The sequence below is a fragment of the Vicugna pacos genome, chromosome 11, assembly GCF_048564905.1.
Source record: "Vicugna pacos chromosome 11, VicPac4, whole genome shotgun sequence".
Taxonomy (NCBI): Eukaryota; Metazoa; Chordata; class Mammalia; order Artiodactyla; family Camelidae; genus Vicugna; species Vicugna pacos.
In genome coordinates this window covers 17,143,787-17,153,903 of record NC_132997.1, presented here as the reverse complement: position 1 = coordinate 17,153,903, position 10,117 = coordinate 17,143,787, and positions in this window count along the sequence as shown.

Here is a 10,117-nt window from a genome sequence, read left to right as displayed (position 1 = left end):
TTCCCGGGGGCCTAAACTGAAAGTGAAGTCAGGTCAGAGGCTGACACCGGTCACCTGGAGCCGCCATGGAAAATCTTGGGCCCAGGACGCTCCCGCAGAAGGAAGAGCTGTTACCAACATGGTGTCCCTGTCTCCCGGCATCCTGCTGGGATCCTCTCACCTGGTCCTGCTTCCAGTGAGTTACCTTTCAGAAGACCTTTCAGCCTCCTGGCCTTTCTTGTTCGCATTGTCTTCTCAGTATATTGTTGGGTCTTTGTGATAGTCTGACATTGATTGGAAGATGTATTTTTACATTTTCTGTTACCGGGAGTTGGGAGGCCCATGGGTCCAGGGCTTGGCAGCTTTGGGCGCCGGCTGACCTGGGCCGGCGTCCTTCCCAGTGGCAGCTGTGCAGGGAGGCTGAGGCCGGGTCCCCGCTGACCCAGAGCACAGCGCACAGCAACCCGGGCTGGACCCAGCCTGGCTGGGGAGACCACGCGGCCCCCTGGGTTCCAGGGCCCACCTGAGGCATCCAAGGTCAGTGTGCTTTTTGCACGTTTCCTTTAAGAGGTTTCATACTTTCAGTTATTACGTTTAAGTCGCTAATCCATTTTGGGCTTATTGTTGTGTATGGTTTAAATAGGATTCAACTTTCTTTTCTTACACATGTATATCCCCTTTATCCAATGAAATGTATTGAAGAGAATATTGGTTCCCCATTGTGTGTTCATGATACCCTTGTCAAAATTGGTTGACTGTCTATTCGTGGGCATATTTCTGAGCTTTCTGGTCTATTCTATGTGTCCCCTTGTTTGTTTTTACGCCAGTAAAATTGTGTTTTGATGATGATGGCTTTTATTAATCATTTGAAATCAGGAGATATGTTTCTCCCATCTTTGTTTACTTGCTCAGAATTTCTTTAAGGATTTAGGGTCTTTTGTGGTTCTATATATGTGTATATATATACATATACATGTATATATATACACACACACAAACACACACACACATATATATATATATTCTATACAGGACCATTCCATTTACATAAAGACAGTTCCTTCCTATATGATTTCATTGCATTTTATTATTATGTTTTTTTCTAAAATGCTATAAATTTGACTTCCTGTATTGAATTGAAGTGGTGAGAGTGGACATCTTTGCCATCTACTACACGTTAAAGGAAAAGGATGCAGTTTTCTCTTTGTTGGAAATGTAAAATTGGGCTTTCTTAAAGGTCCTTTAATTTGTTAAGGTAACTTCGCCTGTAACTATTTTATTGAGAATATTTATTATGATTTTTTAAAACTGTTGTATATTTGGTTTAGAATTTTATGTTAGTTTCTGGTATACAGCAAAGGGATTCAATTACATATATATATATTCTTTTTCAAATCTTTTCCATTGCAGGTTATTACAAGATATTTAACATAGTTCCCTGTGCTATACAGTAGGCCTTTTTGTTAATATATTTTATTTATAGTAGTGTGTATGTATCAATCCCCAAATTCCAGTTTATCCCTCCCCCCCACCCTTTTCCCCTTTGGTAACGATTGTATTTTTCTGTGTCTGTGATTTTAATTCTAGTTTGTAAACAAGTGCATTTTTCTGATTTTTTTACATAGCACCAATCATGTGGTGATATAACATTTGTCTTTCTCTGTCACTGCCTTCATTTAATATTATAATCTCTAGGTCCATTTGTGTTGCTGCAAAAGGCATGATCTCATTATTTTTATGACTGAGTAATATTCCATTATATATGCAATATATATATAAATACCAAATATATATATATATATAAAAATACCAAAATACTACCAATTAATAACTTTTTGAAAATTTTAAAAAGTCAAAGAATGTGAAATATTGGCAAAAATGTGAATCAGTGAGAATTCTTTTACAGTGGTAATGGAAATATAAATTGATGCACTTTCTTGGAAAATTGTCTGGCAATATTTCACCAACTTTTAAAAATCCATATTCTCTGACCCAGCATTTGGTCCCTAGGTGTATATACCAGTGCAGAGGTGACCAGGCTAACTACATCGCTGTTTTTATTTATAGCAGCAACACCTAAACCCCTGAGATATTTTTTAATAAAATGATTGCTGAGTAAATTATGATATCTTCTTTCTAAGAACATCTATTGAAGAGTGAAACTAATTACACTACATTTATTCACATTAAAAATAGATAACTCTTATTAATACAATTCTAAGGAAAACAAGGCATGGAAAAATACAAACAGTATGATTTCAATGTTCAAAGCTGTATATATATATGTGTGTGTGTGTATATATATATAACTTATTTAGGGATAGCAAGGGGATGAAAAAGACAAACTTGAAGGTAGTGGTTGCCTCTGGGCCTGAGGGTGGGATGTAAGGAGCATACAGGACTCTTCCAAAGTACTAGTTATGTTCTGTTTCTTAAGTTGGAAATTGGGTACATGTTATATACATGTTATATATGCTCCGCTGTACATATACATCTTTAATCATTGTATTTTAGAAGAAATAAAAATAGGCAACCATCCAAGAATCTGTTTGAATTAGAGTTGAAATTTAATCATTGGGACTTACTAATTTAAAATGTGTGACCACTCAGCCTTTTTTATTGTTTATGAAGAAATTACATAGCTTAGCAAATTCAAGAGTAAACACAATCAAGGACCATATGAAATTTAATTAAAAGAACAAGCTAAAGCTATGTTTAAGAAGACTTTAAATATACATTTGCAGATGAACAGTACTATATATAAAACCTTTTTGGGGAAAGAGTAACTTGGAAAACTGGCATGTTATCTGGTGAACAGTTAAAACAGATATTCTGAATAAGCAATAAATAAAAATAAATTAAATACTAGTACCAGAAAGCTGTTAAGTACTTAGAAAAATATAATCCATTAAATTAATAGATTATTGTTTTTACTAGTTCTGAGTGAAGTCAGGGAAACAGAAACCATATTTGTTAGTGTAATGGAAATCATTTTACACAGGTAATTAGGTTACCACATGTTAGAGCAAAAAGGGACTCTCAGGTAACTATTGGGAGCAGCCATCATCCCTAGGGCTAGAGGAATGACATGAAGAGGTTGGAGTTGTCCAGGAACCTAGCACGAGAGGGAGAGCGTTCTGTGGGGCTCAGACCCAGATACATGTGAAGAGGATGCTGCCTATGCAAACAGTGCCCAAGGAGCTCAGAGAATGAGCCTTGCAGAGCTGAGACTGGGAGCTTTGAGGAGGTGGTACTGACTGGGCTGGTACTTTGGAGGGTGCTTTGATGCTGGGTTTGGGCCTGTAAAACCAAGCCAGGAACCAGAGCCACCTGCTGATTCGTGAGAAGTGTCTGGGGGCAGAGCTCACCAGAGCAGCAAACCCCCTAGTTTCCCGTCCCCTCCTCCAAGCCCTCACTTCCCTCCTCCTTGGTGAAACCTGTCAGGGAGCCAGATGGCAAAGGACAAAGGTAATTGGCTGACTCCCAGCTCCAGCATCCCAAGCCTTAGGAGTTTGGGACTAAGACGCAAAATCTTAATAACTTACTACTTATTTCATTCTTTTTTTCTTTTTTATTGAAGTGTAGTTGATTTACAATGTCGGATAGTTTCTAGTGTACAGCATAGTGATTCAGTTATACACACACACACGTATATATGTTCTTTTTCATTAGAGGTTATACAAGTTATTGAATGTAGTTCCCTGTGCTCTATGGTAGGACTTTGTTGTTCATTTATTCTGTATATAGTTGTTTGTATCTGCTAATCCCAAACTCCCAATGGATCTGTCTTCCCTCCCTTTCCTCTTTGGTAACCGTAAGTTTGTTTTCTATGTCTGAGTCTCTTTCTATTTTTAATTCTTTAACTTACATTTTTATTTCCATTCTTCTAATGTGATCTTACCTGTCTCTCTTATGGTTCTCAAAGTTAATAATAAATGAAAGAAATGTATTGCTTGTGGAGATTTTATGCCACACTATGCCTTGTCTTCTCCTGGTTAACATTTCTTCGTGTTATCGTTACACTTTATTTAGTCCTTTCATTGTTGCTTTGTAGACAGCCTCACAGATGACCATACCCATTGCTAAAACTCAGAGAAGAAAAAGTCAGAACAGAGCACGGATGGAGGATTCTGACCAGTGTCTGGAGCAGTAGAAAGGCGTTGAGCTTGTTTGAGTAGCACATCTCACGTAGCCATAACATAACCCACATCCTCTTTGGTTTTAATAATAGTTACTTGTTAACTCAATTGTCCACGTGGTTTGCAGGCCATTCTTATTATACCTCTGCCACCTTTCTGTGCTACCTGTGGTCTTGGTTTCTGTATCTTAAAACTTTGGCACAACATTGTAAAATGACTATAACTCAATACAAAAATGTTAAAAAAAAAACCTTTGAATGTATATATGTTGGAACTCATGGCTTCTGATAAGCCCTTATCAATTTTTCTAAGTAATTCATAATTTCACAAAAACATCTAAAGTTCTTGTGCAGTGTTCTAAAAGTTGCAACTTCACTGAGGTTTCTTTTTTCAAATTTTTTATTTAATTAACATTGGTCTGTAACATTACACAAGTTTCATGTATACTTCTAATTCTTGGTGCCCTACAGTGACGTCATCACCAAAAATACTTTCCATGTGTCACTATCCAGTTGTCCCACCGTTACCTATTTTGTCCTTCCCCTCTGGTAACCACTACTCTGTTCTCAGTAGCTACATGTTTCTTTTTAGTTGGTTTGGTTTATTCATATGTTTTGCCTTTATGTGTGCTGGTTTGTTTTTTATATTCCACATATAAGTGAAATCATATAGTATTTGTTTTTCTGCACTGACTTATTTCACTTCACATAACACCCTCAGGGTGCATCCATGTTGTTGACAATGGTGAAATTTCATCTTTTTATGGCTGAGTAATACTCCATTGTGTATATATGTACCATATCTTCTATATCCATTCACATATTGATGGGCAATTAGGTTTCATCCATATCTTGGCAATTATAAGTAATGCTAGTGAATGTAGGGGTGCATGTATCTTTTTGAATTAGTGTTTTTGTATTTTTAGGATAAATACCCAGAAGTAGAAAAGGTGGGTCATATGGTAATTCTATTCTTAATTTTTTGAAGAAGCTCCCTGCCATTTTCTGCATGAATTTACATCCCCAGAAACAGTGCGTGAGGTTTCTCTTTTCTCCACATTCTTACCAACACTTGTTATTTCCTATTTATTTGATAATCGCCATTCCAATAGGAGTGAGGCAATTGTGGTTTTGATTTTCATTTCCCTAATAATTAGTGATGTTGAATGTATTTTCAAGAGTCCGTGGGCCACCGGTATCTCTTCTTTGGAAAAATGTCTCTTCAGGTCTTCTGCCCATTTGGATTGTTTGGTTTTTTATGTAGATTTGTATGAATTCTTTGTTTATTTTGGGTACTAACCCTTTACTAGATATGTCATTTGCAAATTTATTCTGCAATATATATTCAGTAAGCTGCTTTTTGTTTTATTAATATTTTCCTTTATTGTGCAAAAGCTTTTGAGCTTGATGAAGTCCTATTCATTTATTTTTGCTTTTGTTTCCCTTGCTTGAGGAGACACAACCAAAAGAATATTGGTAATACCAATATTCAAAGCATAGTGCCTATACTTTCTTTTAGAAATTGTATGGTTTCAGGCCTTACATTCAAGTTTTTAACCCATTTTGAGTTGATTTTTGTGTATGGTGTGAGATAGATGTCTAGCTTCATTTTCTTTCTTTTTTTTTAAATCTGGCTCTCCAGTTTTTCCAACAGCATTTAATGAATAGACTCTCCTTTCTCCACTGTGTGTTCTTTTCTCCTTTGTCAGAAATTAATTGCACATACATGTGTGAGTTTCTTGGTGGGCTCTCAATTCTGTTACATTGCTCTATGTTTCCAGTTTTTCTGCCAATACCATGCTCTTTTTATTACTATGGCCTTGAATACAGTTTGAAATCAGGGCATGTGAAGTAAATGACAGTGGTGTCTCTTTCAGTTGATGGGTGTTGCTCATTGCCATTTGATTGTGTGGAACATTTACTAAACTCCTTTACGTCAGTGAAAACATGCTGGGTCCAATACTTATTCCAGTTGCAGCATCGGTGCATTTCAGAATTATAAGACATTGGCAACTAGAGTGACAGAACTACCCCAGAAGGTCTGAAGGAGACTCTGAGGTTTCTAGGCCAGTCAGAGATGCCTGTATTTACACTTTAAGTCATTATTAATGACACTTTTAGGGGCAGCCGCTATGTGGCCAAGTCCCTGGCCAGTATTATGAAGATCCTTTGTAAGCTCCTGGGATAGTCATGCCTGCCCTTGGTAAGCATTATCACCTCATTCTAGAAGTATGAGTTTACTAAAAACATAGAAAATGCCAGGCTTCACTTTGAGTGCATTTATATATGTAGTGTGCTGGTGTACATTGTATAAAATTTTCAATTTTATATAAATCACTTTGATACTCAAAGCATTATACCGTTTTATTTGTAGATTTTTAACCAAAGAATTCATTTGTACAAGTCCTAAATGTTAAAGCAACTTTTTACTTTTTTGAAATATTATGGTTAAGGATGGACATATTTGAAGAATTTTAGAGCCATATGTGAAATGTTATGAGCATTTTTGTGGTAAGAATGTTTTAATTTTATTGTAAGATGTTGTATCTGTCATCTTAAATATGGCTTAAATCAGTGAAGTAATAAGTTTTTATAACTACTTTAGGAAAGTTGAATATGTTTACTTATTTAGAAGAGTAGAGCTTGTAAATCATCTTTCATACTATGCCTTCCCAGTGTGTCTGCTGTCGCTCTGAAGTGGCAGCCACACCATCAGTTAAAGAGATACTTGTGTCCGCAGCTACAGCGCCCTCAGCCTGTAAAACTTATGTCAGATGCAGATGAAAGCCAAGCCTTACACTGTCTGTGAGGCGTGTTTGACTGTCCTTAACTCTAAACCAGGAGTTCTGCAGCAGCTCCCTGGCCTCAGGACCTTTGGTTAGAATTTGTACAATTCCAGGTTAGACAAACTGGGACTCCTTGTTATTTACTATTGTTATTGTTTGTATATTCCTTTTTATTTTGATGTAACTCAAGCTTAGAGGAAATTTGCAAGCTGGGACTTGGAAATCCTACGTTTGTTTTACCTGGACAACCAGTTGCCTTATTTTCCTATTTCCCATTTTTTCTACCATTCCCTCTCTCCTGCCCCTCACATCCAGACATGTATGTATGTGTGCTTCTATGTACATATGCAGGTGTGCATGACTTTTTTCCTGAACCAACTGCCAGCAAGTCAGAAATATCACAGTCCTTTACCCCAAATACTTTAGTGCATATGTTCTGAGAACGGGGATGTCCTTTGACATGTACACAGTATAATGATCAAATTGGACAAATTTGACATCGATCATTACTCTTATCTAATCCACAGCCCGCTTTTAGAAGTGTTCTTTATAGCTGTTTTTGCAGATCTAAGATCACACATCACGTTCAGTTGTCACGTCTCCTGAGGCCTCTTGAAACTGTAGCAGGTCCACAGTCTTTGTCTTTCTGACGGTGCCATCGGGGCATGCACACCGGCTTGTTTTGAACACACACGTCTCTTCTTCTGGGTTTGTCTGCTGAGCGATCCGTGTCCAGTCTGTTGGCTGACTTGTGTCTGAGGGCTGTCGGTCTCATTACTGCTAATGAGGATAAACACTTTGGTCACTTTGTCTGGGTGGTGTCTGCCTGTTCCTCCACTATGAAGTTATCTTTTTTCCATTTAGAATCAGTAAGTCATTTGTGTGGTGATTCTTTGAGGGTATCTAAATACCCTGTCCTCATCCTCCTTCACCCACTAGACTGAGCATCTGTTTAAACTTCTAACTTCCTTATTCCTCCTCTATTGGTTGAAGCTTGTCATTCTTGTTTCTTTAAAGCAAGTCTGGTATAGCTTTAATTCCATTTTTAGCTACTTTGGTCTTTAATGTATTATGAGAGGCTTTCATCAGTGTTAACTAATTAATTATATTTATAGCTTATAGGCAAGGTTAAGTTTATAGGAAAACCCAGTTTACCTTTCCTTGTAGTCTCTCAGTGTCATCTTTAGAATTCCTGTAATCTTCTACAATTTATTTGCTTTCCTATGAGAAGTTCTGAGCTAATAGTAATGTTTATTTAACAATTTGTTTATTCTCAGAAATCAAAAGTTGTTCCCATGAAGAGCCATATGATTTGGAAAGGGAAACGGCTAGAAATAGTCCTATCCTATTTTCAGTAGGAAACAGTCTTTAGTAAGTGACACATTATGTCATGATTTATCACATGAATGTATTCAAAGAGCAGTATTATTTTTAAAAAATTAAGTTGAATTTATGTATGGACTTAGGTATAGAGCTCTATTGTTGAGTATCAAAATTCCTTAAGACCTTTCGTTTGGCTAGTTTGCTGATGGCTGTAATTCAGAACAGGCACAGTGATGGAAATATAAATAGAAAGTTTTTGATTTTGTAGATACTATTTTTCATTTCTTTTCTCATAGTATAGGTGATGCATGATCCATTCTAGTGGCAGAAGTATGTGAGTATTTTATATATGTAACTTTGAAGGAAACATGTGGCAAAACATCTATTTTTAAGCGGGACCATGTTGCCTTCTGAAGTTAAGAAAAAGCAAATATCCAACACCGAGAACTGCTGTGATTTGTAATGCTTTTACCTTCTTGATTGCATTGTTGACCATTAAAAAGATAAATATTTAGAAAATGGGAGAATATATATATATATTTAGTGAAGTATACTCGATTTACAATGTTGTATTTTTGATATACAGCATAATGATTCATTTATATGTGTGTGTGTGTGTATATATATAAATATATATATAGTCCTTACCATATTCTTTTCCATTATACATTGCTACAAGATATTGAATATAGCTCCCTGTGCTATACAGAAGAAATGTGTTGTTTATCTACTTTATATATAGTACTTAGTGAGTGCAAACCTCGAACTCCCAATTTATCCCTTCTTTTACCCCCTGGTAACCATAAATATGTCTGAATCTGTTTCTGTTTTGTAAATAAGTTCATTTGTATCTTTTTTTAAGATTCTACACATAAGCTATATCCTATGATATTTTTCTTTCTCTTTCTGGCTAACGTCACTTCAGCTGACAATCTCCAAGTCCATCCATATTGCAGCAAATGGCATTTTATTCTTTTTATGGCTGAGAAGTATTCCATTGTATAAATATACCACTAATTCTTTATCCATTCATCTGTCAAGGACATTTGGGTTGGTTCCATGTCTTGGCTGTTGTAAAGAGTGCTGCTATGAACATTGGGGTGCATGTATATAGTCAAATTAGAGTTCCCTCTGTATGTATGTCCAGGACTGGGATTGCTGGATCATGTGCTAAGTCTATTGTCACTTTTGAGGAATCTCTGTACTATTTTCCACAATGGTTGCACCAAACTACATTCCCAACATCAGGGTAGGAGAGTTCCCTTTTCTCCACACCCTCTCCAGCATGTATCATTTGTGGACTTTTGAATGATGGCCATTCTGACTGGTGTGAGTAGATACCTCATTGTAGTTTTGATTTGCATTTCTCTGATCATTAGCAATACTGAGTATTTTTTCATGTGCCTGTTGGCCATTTGTGTGTCTTCATTGGAGAATTGCTTGTTTAGGTCTTCTGCCCGTGTTTGGACTGGGTTGTTTGTTTTTTCCTTGTTAGGTTATATGAGCTGTTTATGTATTCTGAAAATTAAGCCCTGTCAGTCTCATCTTTTTCAAGTATTTTCTCCAATTCCATAAGTTGTCTTTTTGTTTTGCTTATGTTTTCGTTTGCTGTGCAAAAGCTTATAGGTTTAATTAGGTCCCATTTGTTCATTTTTGCTTTTGTTTCTTTTGCCTGGGTAGACTGCCCTAGGAGAACATTGCTGAGATTTATGTTGAGAATGTTTTGCCAGTGTTTTCTTCTAGGAGATTTAGGGTGTCTTACGTCTTAATTTTAAGCTGTTTTGAGTTTATTTGTGTGTATGGAGTGAGGGAGTGTTTGACTTCATTGACTTGCATGCAGTTGCCCAGCTTTCCCAATACCACTTCTCAGGAGATGATCTTCACTGTATAC